The sequence below is a fragment of the Bos mutus genome, chromosome 18 (genome assembly GCF_027580195.1).
Source record: "Bos mutus isolate GX-2022 chromosome 18, NWIPB_WYAK_1.1, whole genome shotgun sequence".
Lineage (NCBI taxonomy): Eukaryota > Metazoa > Chordata > Mammalia > Artiodactyla > Bovidae > Bos > Bos mutus.
The window spans coordinates 58,150,753-58,170,207 of NC_091634.1; the positions used below are offsets into that span (position 1 = coordinate 58,150,753).

The 19,455-nt window shown below is 45.3% G+C and overlaps 1 long non-coding RNA gene across 1 annotated transcript; it reads right to left on the reverse strand.

Annotated features, from left to right (window-relative positions):
• Positions 1-841: 841 nt before the first annotated feature.
• On the reverse strand, positions 842-15,708 carry LOC106701324 (uncharacterized). Its single transcript, XR_001351793.2, has 3 exons — positions 15,105-15,708; positions 13,060-13,213; positions 842-7,539 (listed from the first exon to the last, which is right to left on the reverse strand). It is a non-coding gene; the product is annotated as an uncharacterized lncRNA (long non-coding RNA).
• Between the last annotated feature and the right edge of the window lie 3,747 nt (positions 15,709-19,455).

Genomic DNA, 19,455 nt, shown 5'->3' on the forward strand with positions numbered 1-19,455 from the left:
CAGGGATCGAACCCAGGTCTCCCTCATTGTAGGTGGATCCTTAACCATCTGAACCACAAGGGAAGCCTCATTTGTATTATTAATAGACTCTTTCTTTGCTCCTTTGAGGCTCAATGGAACGTAAAATCTGATCTTCCCAAATCAAATATATTAACAGATGAACTGTGTAATTCTAATGTTATAAATGTAAGAAATTCAGTTTTTACATAACCAGGCCTAGAGAGAGGTACCTATCATGATGACAGTCTCAGATGTTCCTCAGTCCTGGCACAGAGAATAAGATGAGTAAATACAATTTCAGACAACCCTCCCAGTCACAGTCAGAACGTGATTTATGGGATGTGAATCACTCTCCCAGAGTGACTAATGTGAAGAGCCAAAGGGAACGAAATTCTGCTCCAGGGTCTCAACTAAAAGCTGGCTTGTTTTATCTCTAAGTATTTACCTAGTGGTTCTGTGTGACACCTATCCAAGTGGTCTGAAGGGAAATGTTAGGGCTTTTCTATTGGATGTTTAAAATATGTATTTTCCTAATAAAGAATAATTCCCACATTTTCCACATTGGTACTTATGAGTATAATTTGTAACTGTGGTGACTTGGTATTCTCCAAAGAAAATGCACTAACACTCACCCTAGTGTTGCACCGAGTCTGAAGTCAGTAAACTAGAATTCCTATTTTAGCCCCTAACTGAGGTTTCTAGCCACAGTCAAATCACATCACTTCTCTGGAATTTCAGCTTTATCTCTAAAATGGTAGAACTCCAGTATAACCATCTGTTATGCAAAGAAGTATAACATCACTTGGATAGAGATAACTTGAAAAGCTTTATTATTTACCCTAGTTCAGTTCAATCTCTCAGTCATGTCTGACTCTTTATGACCCCATGGACTGCAGCACACCAGGCCTCCCGGTCCATCAGCAACTCTCAGAGTTTACTCAAACTCATATCAATTGAGTCAGTGATGCCATCCAACCATCTCATCCTGTCGTCCCTTCTCCTCTTGCCTTCAATCTTTCCCAGCATCAGGGTCTTTCCCAGTGAGTCAGTTTTTCACATCAGGTAGACAAAGTATTGGAGTTTCAGCTTCAACATCAGTCCTTCCAATGAACAATTAATGGTTGGATCTCCTTGCAGTCCAAGGGACTCTTGAGAGTCTTCTCCAACACCACAGTTCAAAAGCATCAATTCTTCGGCACTCAGCTTTCTTCACAGTCCAACTCTCACATCCATACGCGATTACTGGAAAAACACAGCCTTGACTAGATGGACCTTTGTTGGCAAAGTAATGTCTCTGCTTTTTATCATGCTGTCTAGGTTGGTCATAACTTTCCAAGGAGCAAGCATCTTTTAATTTCATGGCTGCAGTCACCATATGCAGTGATTTTGGAGCCTATGAAGTGATGGACCGGATGCCATGATCTTAGTTTTCTGAATGTTGGGCTTTAAGCCAACTTTTTCACTCTTCTCTTTCACTTTCACCAAGAGGCTCTTTAGTTCCTCTTCACTTTCTGCCGTAAGGGTGGTGTCATCTGCATATCTGAGGTTACTGATATTTCTCCTGGCACTCTTGATTCCAGCTTGTGCTTCATCCAGCCCAGCATTTCTCATGATGTACTCTGCATATAAGTTAAATAAGCAGAGTGACAATATACAGCCTTGATGTACTCCTTTTCCTATTTGGAACCAGTCTGTTGTTCCATGTCCAGTTCTAGCTGTTGCTTCCTGACCTGCATACAGGTTTCTTAAGAGGCAGGTCAGGTGGTCTAGTATTCCCATCTCTTTCAGAATTCTCCACAGTTTATTGTGATCCACACAGTCAAAGGCTTTGGCAATGGATGCTTTTCTGGAACTCTCTTGCTTTTTCTATGATCCAGCAGATGTTGGCAATTTGATCTCTGGTTCCTCTGCCTTTTCTAAAACCAGCTTGAATATCAGGAAGTTCACGGTTCACATATTGCTGAAGCCTGGCTTGGAGAATTTTGAGCATTACTTTACTAGCATGTGAGATGAGTGCAATTGTGCAGTAGTTTGAGCATTCTTTGGCATTGCCTTTTTTTGGGATTGGAATGAAAACTGACCTTTTCCAGTCCTGTGGCCACTGCTGAGTTTTCCAAATCTGCTAGCATATTGAGTGCAGCACTTTCACAGCATCATCTTTTAGGATTTGTTTAGGATTATTTACCTAAACAACCCTTAAAATAACAAAACAAACCATGTGACTAATAAAGATAACCAGGAATAAAGAAATATGCTATTTCCCAAAGAAATTACAAAAAAAGGGAAACATAAGCAAATGATACTGAATTTTAAAAAGAGCAATATGGTGAATTTAAACCCAACCATAAAAATAATAACACTAAATGGAGACAGTCTGAACATGCTATTTAAGACAGACTAGGGAACTGGACAAAGAATCAACATTCACCTGTAGGGTGCCTACAAGGAGCTCACAGTAAATATAAAGCCAGAGATAATTTGAAATTGAAAGTACAGAAGAAGATATCAGACAATGTAAGTCTTAGAGAAAAGAATACACTGGGAACAAAGAGGGTCATTTTGTAATCAAAAAGCAGTCATAATGAAAAACTCACAGAGAGTAAGTAACCCTAAATCTCACTTGATAAAAGACCTTGAAAATGCACAAAGATAATAGAACCACAAAGGAAACAAACTCAAGTTAGTCAAATATTTAAACAATCCTTTCTCAGTAAAGAAAAAGTACACAGAAAATCAGAAAAATGTAAAAGACAAGCAATGTTATTAATCACCCTGACAATTATAGAACATTGCACCAAAAATAGCACAATACACATTATCTCAAATTCACTTCTACACAGAGAATTCTACAAAATACACACACACACACAAATCTCTGAGAACTCTGTTTGGCAAAGTTGATACAAGATCAATATACTGAAATAAGTTATATTTCTTTGTCTCTAGGAACTAACAATGCTACCTAAGGCAATTTACAGATTCAAAGCAATCCCTATCAAAATACTAAGGGCATTTTTTCACAGATAGAGATTGAATAATTTTAAAATGTGTAAAGAAACACAAAAGAGCCTGAATAGCCAAAATAATCTTGATAAAGCAACTACTGAACTGGGAGAATCAGGTGCCCTGACTTTAGACTATACTACAAAGTAACCAAAACAGTACAGTTCTGGTACAAAAACAAACACAATGGTTAGAAGAACAGAACAGAGAGCCCGGAAATAAACCCACATACCTATGACATCAAAATTAAACATAAAAACAGTATTCTTTATAATAAAATCAAACATACGAAATACTTAAGGGTTAAAGCTGACACAGAGGTCATTAGTCATCAAGAAGTGGGAAGAGCAAGTGCAAAGGCACTGAGGCACAAGTATTGTCAGCCTTGAGGAGGAAACTGGAGCTGAGTGGACAGAGGGAGAGGGGTTGAAAAGTGAGTCCAGGAGGTAGCAAGGGGCCGTATATGGCAGGGTCTCTGAGGCCTTGGTAAGAACCACTGACTTGTTATTTCTGCTCTTCCATGTAGATTCCTGGAAAATCCCATGGATGGAGGAGCCTGGTGGGCTGCAGTCCACGGGGTCGAGAAGTCAGACACGACTGAGTGACTTCACTTTCATTTTTCATTTTCATGCATTGGAGAAGGAAATGGCAACCCACTCCAGTGTTCTTGCCTGGAGAATCCCAGGGACGGGGGAGCCTGGTGGGCTGCCGTCTCTAGGGTCGCACAGAGTCAGACACTACTGAAGCGACTTAGCTTTAGCTTTAGCTTATGTGGATTCCTACTTAATGTCAACACATTATAAATCGAACTGAAATCACACGAGGATGGACTTATTTTTCATTTGTGCCATGTTCACAAGGAAAACTGCAAGATTATTTGCCAATGACCCTCTGTTGTCTTTGCTCAGATGCCTTATAATACACAAACAAAGGCTCAAGAATTAAAAAAAAAATGTAAGATAAAGCTAAGGTTTCAAGAGGAGATGTAATTCCCTGGGTGAAAAAGTGAGGGGAGGGAGGAGAGAGGCAGGCAACGTCTGGAAGCAGAGAGCAAGTCTTGCATCACTCAGGGCCACTGCTTCACAAAAAGACACAGCTGGTGGCCCAGCCAACGGCTGCCTCTGGACTGTGTCCAGCATCAGAGGACAAGAGGGGCCACAGACCCCCAGCTCCTGCTCATCTCCTGTCTCACTGGTCAAAATGAGTGTGGAGGGGGCGGCAAAGGCTGGGACGCTCTCATAAATAAGGAGCCAAGAGCCCAAGACGCAGTGAAGGCAAGAGAAACATGACTCACACACGTTTAACCTGGGAGAACTCTGACAACAAGATAAAACATCCTGAAGACAATAAATTCTTCCAAAAAGGGAAATAGAAATCTGCAGTGGCCCTGAGTGTATGTGACTGCAATATACAGCCACCTGCCCTCCCAACAGAGTAAGCAGAATACAATCACAATATTTAATAAAGGGAATCCTCAAACCAATTGCCTGTAGCTGATGTGAGCTTAGAGAAGAAACAGTGAAAATTAAATTCATCTACCCTGAGGTTAGTATGGGTGCTCAGTTGTGTCCGACTCTTTGTGACCCCATGGACTGTAGCCCACCAGGCTCCACTGTTCATGGAAATTCCCAGGCAAGAATACTGGAGTGGGTTGCCATTTCCTCCTCCAGGGGAGCTTCCTCACCCAGGAATTGAACCCACATCTCCTATGTATCCTGCGTTGGCAGGTGGATTCTTTACTATTGAACCACCTGGGAAGCCCTGAGATTAAGGATTAATTTAAGATGTCCAAGACAAAATATAAAGAGGACATAAGACATTTTGAATGGCTGAGAAAAGTTATTTTGAGGGGAAAGGTTACTATTACCTTTGATGAATAAACATAGTCCTACAATAGGGAAAGAACATTTATTCAAGAGAAAACCATGCTAAATGAGACATCACAATGTTTTCAACTGTTTAACTCCATAAAAATACTGACATTAATATTTTATGATGTATTTGTTTTAAAAGGACTTAATGATTTCTCACAAAGTACGTCTATGTGTTCGTTTGAGCTGTGAATGAATTGGGTCCCGGGGCACCTGGGGTCTTGCCAGACTACCATGATCAGAAGCGGTCCTGAAGCATGCTGATAAGAGCACGTTAAAGCTGATCCATGTGGGACATGCGAGTATCGGATCCTAGACCCCCTCCCCTCTCTAGGTCTGCAATCCCTGTAGCTCACAGCGCAGGAACGAGTCCCGTTGTTGTGCTCAACTGTCTCAGATGCGGGAGGTGCCCCGGCCACCTCCATCCCCCTGACGGCCCAGGGCGGGCCCTGCTCTCACCCCTCACAGGAACCTTCTCCAAACCACACCTCTCACTGGTGAAGCACTTCCAGAGACGAGGCTGCAGTCAGTCCGTCCAGAGAAGCCGTAGGTCTGCTCAATCCCCAGCCAGGGGCCTGAACAGACTAGTGACTGACTTCAGCTGCAACAGGACGTCATGGAAACCCCAGTGGACTTGGCATTCAAGATGCGGTTTCAATGCTGAGTCAGCAATGTTCAGCCTTGTGATGTCAGGGAAGTCGTTTTATCCAAGCATCAGTTACCTTACTCAGGGAATTCTAACATTCAGTTAGAACACAGAGACGACTGTTGTAACAGAACTCTAAACAGAAGGGTAAGCAAGGAAGAAATGACTTCCCCTGTGCCTGTGGGAGACTCCGGAGACACCACGCCTGACCCACCCACGTCACAGAGCTCAGGCTCCGCCTTGTTCTCCCACCAGTGAGGACACGGCCACATCCTCAATGTAAAAAGTGAAGTGAAGTGAAACTCGCTCAGTCATGTCTGACTCTTTGCAACCCAATGGACTGTACAGCCCATGGAATTCTCCAGGCCAGAATACTGGAGTGGTTATCCTTTCCCTTCTCCAGGGGATCTTCCCAACCCAGGATTGAACCCAGGTCTCTTGCATTGTAAGCAGATTCTTTACCAGCTGAGTTATCAGGGAAGCCTGATACGAAGGCAAACACCAATTCAGGCCTAAACTTACTGTTCTACTGATTATTTAAGACCAAGAGCTAGAAAACCACCCAGAATCTGTTTTGGTTCAATCTTTTAGAGTGATTTTTTTTTTTTTTTTTACATTTTAAAGTATGGAAGGAAGGAAATGAGGGAGGGAGAACAAAAATATGAAAACAAGAAAGAAAACGTGCCAGAGGCAGACTACGTGTGACTGCAAAGCCTTAAGTATTTACCAGTATGACTTCTGCAAGAAATGTTTCTGAACCTGATGGAGAGCATTTAACAATGCAAATGAAACTGAGAGGCCTCCTCACTGGCTGTCACCCCCAGGGGATGGAAACAGCCTCCTTCCTTGTCATCGTGGCCCCTTGAGCTTCTAAGCCAGGGATGACGACGACCCACTGTGCTTGTAAGGCGAATGTGGAGAAAAAGAGAGCAAGCCAGGCAGTCAGGCAGAGAAAGATTTATTACAGGAAGAGAGAAAGAAACTGACTGGCTTTAGAGAGAAACCAGCGCTCTCCTTTTACAGCCAACCCTTCTTATACCCTATTAATGGGGAATTGAGCCCTGGAGGGGGGGGCCTCAGTTTATCTTTAGCCTGCAGCTGGGGTCTTGTGGTCACATAGTCGAAGGGGTCTCACGGTCGGGTGGTCACATAGTCTTGAGAAACTGGCACCAGCAGAGAAAAACAGGATATCGCCTTAAAGAAGAAACAGGATGCCCACCAGGGCCAGGTGGCCGCTGTGACTTCATCCCTTGTTTGTCGGGTCACCACAATGGGCCATATTTTAACTATAGCTATGAGCCCCTCGTGAACCCTAACATTCCAGCCTTTTTGATATAGGCTAAGGGCCAAAGGTCAGTCATCTGTATCTGCTTCACACTAGTCTGGGGTGACATCATGGGGTAAGATAAGAAAAGGCTGGAACATGGGTTAAAGGAAGTCTGAGTGGAGTCAAAGCTTTTGATAATTGGAGCAAGTTAGAAGTAGCTCATGTGCGGGGAGCTGCCTGTGAGAACGGGGTCCTTTATCTAAAGGACACAGCTCTGGGAGCTGCCTCAGTCCTTGAGGGTTTGCTTGCAAACATAGCTCTCTGTCCCGCCACCCCAGAGATTAGGCGATTATTTACTGCAGACACCTGGAGTTCTGGGCAAACTTCTCACGCACAGGGAAATGTTATCTGGTGTAAGAAATAATAACAGGGTGCCATTCCCATGCTCTCAAGATTTCTTGTGACTTTTTGTAAGATGTATAGGTCAACCAAGAAAAAATGCTAACTGTCTTGTCTTTCTCACGCTCTCCTGTATAAATATAAGATGCCGAATAAAGTCGGTGTCAGACCGCTTCCCTTTGTGGAGACATGTCTGATCCTCTCAACCCCATCTTTGCTGTAGTATTCTTTTGCTGTAGTATTCTTTCTCAGCTGCGTCGTGCACATTCCCGGGACCTGATCGATTTTGCTGGCTGGCTCCGGCACTCATGAACAGTCTGGTTGGTGAAGGCTCGTAGGCAATCCTGGAGAAGCTTTGAAAACATGCATTAGACAGGGGCCGAAAGTTAGAATGAGGGTTAATATGAGAAGGGAGCCCAGTAAAGGTAGGACCCATGGCATCCAATCCCAATTGCTTAACCAGTTTTCCCATGAATTACTGAAATGTTGACACTTTCTTGAGGCCCTATTTGTCAGATTCTTTGCTGCCTCCTTTACAACACCCAATTTACCGGTGTAGAAACAGCAGTCTTCGTCTAGAAAAAGACAGAGGCCTCCTTTTCCTGTTGTGAGAAGGTCTAACCCTCTTCTGTTTTGAAGGACCACAGCTGCCAGGGAATCTAGTTGGCCCTGGAGAGTGATAAGGCCAGCAGCTACTTCCAGGCTTTCAGTAAGAACCTTAGAGAGACTCAGTTCAGTTCAGTCACTCAGTTGTGTCCGACTCTTTGAGACCCCATGAACCGCAGCACACCAGGCCTCCCCGTCCATCACCAACTCCCACAGTTTACTCAAACTCATGTTCATTGAGTCGGTGATGCCATTCAACCATCTCATCCTCTATCGTCCCCTTCTCCTCCTGCCCTCAATTTTTCCCAGCATCAGGGTCTTTTCAAATGAGTCAGCTCTTCACATCAGGTGGCCAAAGTATTAGAGTTTCAGCTTTGACATCAGTCCTTCCAGTGAATATTCAGGACTGATCTCCTTTAGGATGGACTGGTTGGATCTCCTTGCAGTCCAAGGGACTCTCAACAGTCTTCTCCAACACCACAGAGAGTAGTTTAAAAAGGTCATGAGTCCTGAGTCCCTGTTCCAATCCCTGCTGAGCTTATCAATAAGGGAATGAATTGAATTGCTCATTTGGGTGGGTTGTGGATTAGTGGGATAGGGAGAGTATGGTTGTTAGGAGCAACAGAGGTATCTGGGGCTAGATATACCAGGGTGCATGTCCCAGTCCAGTTAGTGGGAAGACTAATTGTGGTGTATGTGGTGGTTCCACATAAGAAAAATATTCCAGGAGTAAGGAGGCAGCAACGGGAATCAATAGCAAACAAGAGTCTCTCTTGGTATTTGTTAGCTGACCCCCAAACCGGGCTGGTGTCTTCAGAGGCTGAAGGAAACCTTCCTGAGAAAGCAATAGAAGGTCCTCTAGCTCCCAAGACACATTAAATAGCGCAACCCAAAGGAAAGATGTGAGGTGTGATTACAGAGGTACCACGGCATAGAGCCTAGATGTGGCTGTGAGTTATTTAGAGAGTCGTGTCTAGAAAAACAGAAGGGAACCTTTTGTTGTAAGCAGACATCAGAGGTAGGAGGTCCTCCCATAGCTGGTTGATATGGATGGAAGTGAGGTCAGCAAGAAGGGAGGACAACATTTTATCAGGATTGTTGATCTGATTTAGTGAATATAAATAGCACATATAGGACAAAAAGAGGTGTTCTCCCCTGTAGGTGTGATAGAGGGAAGTGTTTATGTGGTTCCACTGATCTGTGGAGACAGGTAGGGCCGATCCATGTGGCGAGGAGATGGACAAACAGATCCAACAATCACTAGACAGGGTTGGATTTGAGGTATTGAGTAAACGGTAGGTTAAGTTTTAAAAAGGTAAGTTAAATCTGGGTAGAGTGAGAATTAGGTAGGGTGTGATGGATGTATAGAAGAAAGGAAAATGAGATCAGTACCACAATGTGGTGGCTCGTATTTAAGGGGAGTAAATGAGGAGGATAAGGACCCAGGTGTGAAAGTAAATTTGGACAGGTGTAAAGTCTATTAAGTCTCCCTGTAACCATAGGTCAGTAATAAAATCAAGAGGTGTGAAAAGATCAGTGATTATGAAATTTTGTGAAAAAGTGAGGTTTTGTGATATTACATGTAGAAAAGTGGGCAATGAGTTCATTTAAATTTACAGTAAAAGAAGACCCCAAAGGATGGAAACCATAAAGAAATAAATGAAACAAAAGAGGAATATCTTAACAGGAGTCCACTCAAGGCGGATACAGAATAAAGTCCTATTCCAAACAAGGTAAGTAAAGGGAGTCCCTGTCCAACCAGTAACCAATACATCTAATCGTCCCTTTTACTTATCAATATTGGTTATTTTTGGCTGTTCCACTTCTTCAGGGATTTGATCCAGTCAGAGCCTGTCGGGGCCCGGGATCATGCTGGAGTAGCAAGGGATGTCCGAATGGGGAGTAATTTTTGGTGGAGATGGAGAGTCTCCTGGGCCCACTTTAACCTGGAGATATGAAACCAAGGATGACCTGCCAGTTTAGGGGCTGCCGGTATGGTTAAAATGACCTCAAAAGGGCCGGTCCACCGAGGCTGTAAATCTTTATGGTGTAAGGTCTGAAGTAAAACTCGATCCCCAGGAATGAGTGTTAAGTCAGTAGGATTTGTTTGAGGAGGCTTTGGGAGACAGCAATTTGCATGTTGTCTCATGAGGTGTCTAATAAGGATAAGGGAAGGGAGACAACCTCCCATTAAGGGACTTGTAGTAGGAAATTGACCTAAGAGAAAAGGGCGTCCACACATGAGCTCAAAAGGACTAGAAAGACGGAGCCCGTGGAGTGGCCCTAATGCGAGCCAAAGCCACAGGAAGGCGTTCAGCCCATGGCTTCTGTAGTTCAAGAGAAAGTTCAGTCAGTTGCGTTGGGAGAATTGAATTTGCCTTTTCTACTTGCCCTGAGGATTGAGGTCTATGAGGACTATGTAGCCTCCAGGTTATGCCAAGAGATTGGGCTACTTGTTGAGTGATTTGTGAGACAAAAGCCGGTCCATTGTCAGACTGGAGAGAAAGCAGGAGGCCAAAGCGAGGGAGGATTTCTCGAATAAGAACTTGTGTTACCTCTGAGGCAGTTTCTGACCTTGTAGGAAAAGCTTCAACCCACCCCAAGAAGGTATCCACTTTAGTGATAACTTTAGTATGAGTTTTATTTTATGTGTAGGAGGCATGTGAGTGAAGTCGATTTGCTAGTCTTTTCCCTCTATGTGACCTTGTGCCTAATGTGTGCGGAACGCGGGAATGGGCTTGGAGCTCCCTGGGGTGAGACAGAGGGACGCACAGTAGTGAATGGTTTGCTGTAGGAGTGAAAGGAGGTTAGGATAAGTGATAAGAGGTCTTAAAAGGTGGTAGAGAGGTTTAGTGCCTATACGTAAAGCTCAATGATTGTCTGTAAGAATTTCTATGGCAGCGGCCTTGCTTTTGCAACCAGTCTCCTTAAAGTTGGGCTCCCTCTGTAATAACTACGTCTTTTCCTCGGGGTGATAGAGAGGATTTATGTTAGGGATTACTATGAGCTGATGAGCAGGTGTTCGGAGTGAGGCTTGCTTTGCCTCCCTGTCAGCAGCATTGTTACGCCGTGAGATGAGGTCTGATGCCACTTGGTGACCTCAACAATGTATGATGCCAGCTTTGGTTGGCATATTGGCTACCTTTAGGAGTTGAAGTATAAGTTGGGCTTTTAGTTATGGGGGGTCCTTTTGTAGAAAGGAGCCCTTATTCTTTCCGGATGGCTGCATGTGAGTGTATGGTGTGAAAGGTATATTTAGAGTCAGTGTATATATTTATTCATTTGTTAGCTGCAAGTGTAAGTGCCCTGGTTAGTGAATAAGTTCTGCCCTTTGGGAGGAGGTTCCTGCAGGGAGAGGTTGAGATTCAATAACCTCAGTGTCAGAAACAATTGCATATCCAGCTACTTTTTCCTTTTGGGATTGTATAGGAGCTACCATCAATATACCAAGTAAGATCAGGGTTATTTAAAGGGACTGAGGAGATATGGGAGAAATGAGGTATCAAGTCTTTCTAACGTCTCATTACAAGTGTGAGTTGGAGGCTCAGAAGAATTAGGGATAAGGGTGGCGGGGTTAAGAGTAGGGCAGCGTTCAGAAGAGAACTCGGGTGATTCTAGGAGGGTGATGTGGAGTAGTTGGATACAAGAAGGGGATAGAAGAGCCATGGTCTTGTGTGAGAGTAAGTGGGAAAATGACCCACTTACTAAGAGTAAGAGAGTAAATGACTGTGGGTATCCCAAAAGTAAGTTTTTTGCTTTCTTGAGCAAGAAGCGCAGCTGCAGGCAGAGCACGCAGGCAGGCTGGCCATCCTTGTGTGTGGTGGTATCCAGTTGTTTTGACAGATAAGCAATGGGGCCAAGGGAAAGGTCCTGCACCTGTCCTAAGACTCCTAGGGCAACTTTATGTCTCTCAGTAGTATGGAGTATAAAAGGGCGAGAGAGATCAGGCAGTGTTAAAGCTGGGGCCGAGAAGATAGCTTGCTTTAGAGCATTAAAGGCTGATCGGATGTTTGACTTAGGCTCAAGAAGTCCAAAAGATCCCCCGGGTAGCCTGGTATAGGAGTTGTGCTAGGAGGGCAAAATTGGGGATCCAGAGGTGTAGATACCCAGCCAAGCCCCAGATGGACAGATTTCTCTTTTTGATACAGGGAGTGGTAGGGCAGATATAAGGGACTTTCTATCAGTAGTTATATGTCTCTTTGTTGGTGTCAGGAGAACTCCAACACATAGGTGTTGGAGGTGACCTCAAAAAGGGAAAGTTGAACCTTACTAGAAGATACGCAATAGCCCTGATCAACTAGGAAGTTGAGGAGTTGTATGTCGCTCAGAGTGTAAGAGTGAGGGGCTACAACGGAGGAGATCATCTACATATTGGAGGATAGAGCTTGGGGCAAGATTGAGGGAGGTTAAGTCTGAGGCCAGGGCTTGGCCAAAGAAATGAGGACCATCACGAAACCCTTGGGGAAGGACAGAACGTGTTAATTGTTGGGAGAGATGAGGGTCTGGATCTGTTCAGGTAAAAGCAAAAAGATCTTGAGAGTCTGGGTGTCAAAGGAGGGCAAAAAATGCATGCTTGAGGTCCAGGACAGTGAAATAGGCAGTAGGAGGAGAAATAAGGGCAAGAAGAGTACAGGGATTTGGGACTACCAGTGAGTGGGGACTACTGGGTCAGCGGGGACGACGGCAGCATTAATGTCTCAGGTCTCGACCCAGGCCGTAGGAGCCATTTGGCTTTTCAACAGGTAGGATAGGCGTGTTATAAGGAAAGTGAGTAGGACACAAGAGATCCTAAGCACAGCAGCTTAGAGATGATGAGTTTAAACCCCTGTTGATGTATCTGGGAAACAGGGTATTAAAGTTGATTGGGAAACTTTGTTGAGTCTTTTAGATGAATATAAACAGAATATGGAGGGGTGATCAGTTTCCCAGACTATACAGCTTACAGAGGAGGAGGATAATGAGGGGGGCTAGGACATAGTAGGTTCAAGAAGCAGTAGCCAGGCCAGGTCAGGAAAAAGATTTGGAATAGAGAGGAAAGCCTTGAATTTGGAGAGTAGATCCCTTCCAAGGATTGGAGTGGGGCATTCTGGGAGTGTGAGGAAAGAATGAGAGAACGGGGTATTCCGAAGTGTGCAGAGGCTCAGTAATCTGTGGTATAGACACCAAACCATCAACCCCCACAACAGAGATCTGAGACTAGTTTTTCCAGAATAAGCAGGCATGGCAGAATAGGTGGCCGTGTAGATAAAAAAAAGAGATCAGCTTACCTGCCACTGTGAGTTACCCTGGGCTCTGTAGAGATGAGGAGAGTTGGGGCCTGGGGCCCTGGGCACCTTCAGCCTTTGGTGGCAAGTCTCAGGGGTCTCGGCAGAGCTGGGTCTGAGGACTTCTGCTCAGGACCAGGAGGAGATGTTCGGATCCCTAGAGGGGGATTAGGGCAGTCTACCTTCCAGTGTCCCTTTATGCCACAGTAAGGACATGGACCCGAAGGGGCCCAGTGCCGTTCTTTACTGCACTTATAACAGGGCTTAGATGATTTCTTTTCTCTCCCAGAGGATTGAGGTTTGGAGCCATGCAGGGCAGTGGTTCTCTCTTCGAGCCTTTTCTAGTTTTGCCTGTTCTTCCCAGTTACTGAAAACTTTAAAAACCAAATTTAAAAGATCTCATTGAGAGGTTTGAGGGCCTTCCTCTGCCTTTTTTAGCTTTTTTTTTGAATATCTGGGGACTGGGAAATACAATGGGTATTAAGGACAATAGTACCCTCTGCTGAAGTTGGATCTAGTTTTGTATATTTTTGTAGGGCTTCTGTTAATCTAGCTAGAAATTGTGCTGGATTTTCATCTGGTCTTTGAGTTATTTCTCTGAGTTTATCAAAGTTAATACCTTTATGTCCTGCTTTTTGCTGCTGCTGCTGCTAAGTTGCTTCAGTCGTGTCTGACTCTGTGTGACCCCGTAGATGGCAGCCCACCAGGCTCCCCCATCCCTGGGATTCTCCAGGCAAGAACACTAGAGTGGGTTGCCATTTCCTTCTCTATGCATGAAAGTCAAAAGTGAAAGTGAAGTCCTGCTTTTTGGAGGCCTGCAATAAGGTTATTAAGGTTGATTGGGAAACTTTGTTGAGTCTTTTAGATGAATATAAACGTGATTACGGGCTGTTCTCCCTGGACGCCCTGCCTGGTATTCCCAATTAGGGTAGTCCCTGGGAACGGCAGCTGAGCCTACAGGCTTAGTATCATCAGTTTGATATATTTCATCGACTTGAGCCTGAGCGGCTTGCCAGACTCCTCCTCCTCCTTCTGGGAGGAGGGCAGAGGAGAGTATAATGTAAATATCATGCCAGGTCAAGTCATAAGACTCGGTGAGGTATTTAAATTCTTTTAAATAAGTGTCAGGGTCAGAGGAAAAAGGGCCAAGACATTTTTCGATTTGAGATAAATCAGAGAGGGAGAATGGGACGTGTACCCGAACAATGCCTTCTGTACCAGCCATCTCTCCTAAGGGAAGGAGGGGAGTGGGGAGGGATTGGGGTCCTGTTTCTTTAAGGCTGTTCTCAGCCGGGTATGAGGAGGGGGTTTAGGGAGGTCAGATGGGGACTTGAGGCTCGGTAGTAGGGGGTGCGGGGAGGAAGGTGGGGGTGGAATGTAAGGTGGAGGTTGTGGGACCGGCTCTGCTATGATAGGATGAGAGGCGATTGGAGGTGCACTGTGGTCAGAAGGGTCAAAAGACGAGGAAAAATCCAAACAGGGATCAGAAGATATAGTAGTAGGGGGATGTGGTCCAGAATGGGCTGAACGTATCTGAGAAGTAGAACACTGAGTACAGAGAGAGGGCCAGAGAGCCGAGAGCAAAGAAAGCCTGGGCAGAAGGGACCTCTGACCACTCGCCATTGTGGCGGCAATCGGGGGCTCCGTTTTCTGGCCACTGGGACCTCACATCCAGTCGATATTGTGGCCAGAACGTGTTGGAGTAATAAGTGAGTCCCTTTGGGCTTACTTCTTGAAAAGCCAAGGTATTTTGGTTTTGGAGAAGGCAGCCTAAAGGGGTAGATTTTGCAGGTTAGACTGCGAATTTCCAGTTCTAGTTGAATAGGGAGGGAAGGCAAACAAGGGTGAGTGAAAAAACCAGAAAGGCCCGAGAAAAAAGGCGTCCCGTTCTTACGGCCTTCTCGTCAGCGACAGGGTCCACTGTGAAATGGGCGCCCCCTATTCCAAAGTGAGACCAGGGCCCAAGGGCCGAGGGTGCCCTCCGCCTAGCGCTAGGGCTTCAAAAACCAGACGAGAAAGAGGATCCGAGAGAGCAGGAATTCACTCACCCCTGCAGCCCATGAAATGAGGGCCGGTGTGTGGACGTCAATCCAGCAAGGCAAGTGGAGAGTCCCATCCCGGGGGCTCCGCCCACTTTCTCGTGAGGTCCAAGGGAGGGAATTCCCCAAGGTGGGCTCAGGAGAGGAGCCCCTCTAGCCGCGGTGGGTCTTCCCTCCCGGGTTTCAGCCCCAGAAACGGAAGGCGAGCGCGGAGAAAAAGAGAGCAAGCCAGGCAGTCAGGCAGAGAAAGATTTATTACAGGAAGAGAGAAAGAAACTGACTGGCTTTAGAGAGAAACCAGCGCTCTCCTTTTACAGCCAACCCTTCTTATTAATGGGGAATTGAGCCCTGGAGGGAGGGGGGCCTCAGTTTATCTTTAGCCTGCAGCTGGGGTCTTGTGGTCACATAGTCGAAGGGGTCTCACGGTCGGGTGGTCACATAGTCTTGAGAAACTGGCACCAGCAGAGAAAAACAGGATATCGCCTTAAAGAAGAAACAGGATGCCCACCAGGGCCAGGTGGCCGCTGTGACTTCATCCCTTGTTTGTCGGGTCGCCACAATGGGCCATATTTTAACTATAGCTATGAGCCCCTCGTGAACCCTAACAGTACAGAACCCCTCTCAGGATCTGAACCTCTTTCACCAGGAAGCACCCAGTGGCGCTCAGCTGAGAAGCACAAGGATACTCAACCTCCCTGGGACTATCTGGGCCACCGTCGGAACCTCCCCACCCAGGAAGGCCCCGCCCCACGTGCGTCTCTATGGTTACAGGCCCCGCCCCCCATCAGAAGGCTGGATTCCAGGCAGCCTTGGATCATTGACTCGGGCTAGAATTCTCCCTACTGCAAGGGGGGAACCTCATTGTGGTTGCCACATGTACCCCTTTTATTTACACTATTATTTTGAGAGTTTAATGAGATCATGGATATATATAAAATCTATAGTGTTAAGAAGTACTCTGTAAAAAGTTACAAGTGGTATTAGTTCTGAAGTTATCCTTACTGACCTCTGCTCTTCCTCAAATTCGCGTATCTGAGTGTCTGATAACACACAGCTCCTTTCCTAGCTCAGAATCCAGGATGGAGGTCCCTCTCTGACCCTGCTTTGGTTTCGTAACTTCTTCCACATCCCCCTGAAGACCTCATTACACCTAGACACAGGATGGGGTCTGAGACGGTGAGAAATACACAACCCCCTCATGGTCTGTCTAGCAAGTTCACTATTTACTGAATAATCCCTCCTTAGGAAACGAGAAATCAAGGTCTTCCATCCTTCCTTCCCTCTCCCTATTCCTTCTTCTCCCTCTCCCCTTTCCTCTTTTTTTCTTTCCTTCTATTTATTTCACTAACACATTAAGCAAGTGTATAAAAACAAAGCCAGCCATCTAGGGTTCTGCAACAGGGAGTTAGCTCGCACCTAGAGTTGGCTCCCAGGCACTGCTGCCCTGGCCAGAACATGAGAATTAAAATTCATTTTTATGACATACATCTGCTGCCCACCCTATCTATTCAGAAGCTACTCCTAAATTTTCTAAGGAAAATGAAACAGATTCTCACTCCCAGTGGAGCCCAGCCTTATGTGCACAGGACCAGAAGAATCTTTGCAGCTTCTTCCAACAGAAAGAGTTACAACAGTTGATTTGAGCTTCTTTTTAACTGAAAGCAGTATTTTCGGTATTGACGGTTAACAAGAACTGACTTCAGGTGCGGACATAAAGCAAAACCAACCAGCTGTATTTCTTGCAAAGTCGGCTGAAGCACTGGGAACCCACACGCACGTGGAGGACATGGAAACCAAACTTGGATCTGCCATTTCAAAGCCCGGGGTGTCACCTCCACCCCATGTTTTCAACAAAGATATAAACAGTGCCCCGAGCCTTTGTTAAAAACAAGACATCAGGCCCAGAACAGAGTCGCTTATCCTAAGTCCCGCGTCACCAGACTGAGACTGTTTCAGCTTTCCCAGAGACAGCATCTTCAGTAAGTCCACCAGAAACCCCCTGACCAGCACCAGTCAGGGTATCTGCCTGACTGGCCCCTGCTAGCCTCTAAACCAGGGGTCCCCAGCCCCCAGGCCTGGGGCCAGTACCAGTCCACGGTCTGTTAGGAGCTGGGCCACCCCGTGGGAGGTGAGCGGCTCCCCATTGCTGGCGTTACCGCCTGAACCACCAACGCCCCTCCCTACCATCCATGGAAAAACCGCCTTCCACAAAACCAGTCCCCGGAGCCAAAAAACCTGGGGACTGCTGCCCTAAAGGAAATAATTGTGCAATAACCAACTAGCTTTTTTTGACTAATAAAACTCCCCAGTTCCTGCTCCTTTCTGTCTATAAAAGTCTTTCATTTTGTACAGCTTCTCAGAGTTTCTTTCCACCTACTTGACTGGATACTGCCTGATTGAAATCAATTTTTGCTCAAACTCTAAAGGTTTTACAATGCCCCAAATGTCCCCTCTCCCGAAAGCCGCCAGGCGCCCAGAGCAACCCGGGCCGGTATCTGCTGTTCTCTCGCTGTCCCTGGAGGTGCTGGGTGAGTCCACTTGGTCCTGGATCCCCAGCTTTTGCTTCCTGAGCTTCCAGGCCATCTGAACATTTCTTTTTCTGCTCTGGGTCAGGAAACCTGCTAGAGGCTGCCTGCTCTGATGCAGGAAGGAGAGTGTCTGGCATCAGAGTGGATCTGACTTAGGGTGGGGCTGAGGTCTCAGGTGAATACAATTGTGTTTTACAGCTGAAATAGCAGGTTAAACCTATCAAACATAATCCATGGGGAACTTTTTAATTTAGGAAGGCCTGGCGTGCTGCGATTCATGGGGTCGAAAAGAGTTGGACACGACTGAGCGACTGATCTGATCTGATCTGAAGCTTATCCCTTTACAAGATGCCCTGAAGCAGCGGTTCCCAACCTTTTTGGCATCAGGCACTGGTTTCATGGAAGACAGTTTTTCCACTGATGAGGGAGGAGGGGGATGGTTTGGGGATGATGCAATCGGATTACATTTATTGTGCACTTTATTTCTATCCACTCACAGTTGAATCCCAGAACCAAATTAATGACTCTGAGTTTGCAAAGAAAAGGGCAATGTAAAATTTTACCTCCCTCACTTGACTAGGCACCACAGATAGAGACCTGGGAAAGCTGACCCTGGTAACAATTTCCACCCTTTGGTGGCTTCTGCTAATTTTCCCAAGTTCCCTTCTGCAGGTTCTGGAGAGAAGGAAGAGGAATTTTTCTTCTACCCTTTACACTGAGTCCTTGGCTCACTCGTTCTCTAGGGTAGGGGTCCCCAACCTACAGGATCTCTTGCCCAATGATCTGGACACTTGGGTTGTTTCCACATCTTGGATATTGTGAATAACACTGCAGTGAACATACAGGTGCATAGATTCTTTCTAGTCAGGGTTTCATTTTCTTCAGATAAATACCTGGAGGTGGAGTTGCTGGATCATAAGGTAGTTCTATTTTTAACTTTTTTTTAGGACGCTCCACTGTTTCCACAGTGGCTGCACAGATGCACATTCTCACCAATACTTCTTTTCCTTTTATGACAGCCATTCTGACAGTTGTGAGATCATAGCTCATTGTGGTTTTCATTTATATGTTCCTAGTGATTCGGAATGTTGAGCATCATTTCATGTGCCTGTTGGCCATGTGAATGGCTTTGAAAAAAATGTCTGTTCAGATGTTCTGTCCGTTTTTTAGTTGGATTGTTATTGAGTTCTATGAGCTCTTTATTTTGGATATTAACCCCTTACTGGATATGTGATCTACAATGTCTTCTGCCATTCAGTAGGTTGCCTTTTTACTTTGTTGGTGGTTTCCTTCACAGTGCAGAAGTTCTTTGGCTTAATGAAGTTGCATTCATTTATGTTTGTTGTTGTTGTGGTTGTCACTGCCTTTGGAGTCAGATCCAAAAAAACATCACAAAGAGCAATGTCAAACACCTTACTGCCTATGTTGTCTTCTAGGAGTTTCACAGTTTCTGGTATTGCATTCAAATCCTTAATCCATTTTGAGTTAGCTTTTGTGTATGGTATGAAATAGTGGTCCAGTTTTCCTAACACAATTTATTAAAGAGACTGTCCCTTCCCCACTGTATATTCTTGGCATAAATTGACTATATATGCTTGGGTCTATCTCTGAGCTCTTTGTTCATTTCACTGATTTATATGTCTGTTTTTATGCCAGTGCCATGATTACTATAGCTTTGTAGTACAGTTTGAAATCAGAAAGTATAATGCATTCAGCATCATTCCTCTTTCTCAATACTGCTTTGGCTCAATATCTCAATATTTAGGATATTTTGTGGTTCCATACAGATTTTAGTATTATGTGTTCTAAATATTTCTGTGAAAATGCCACTG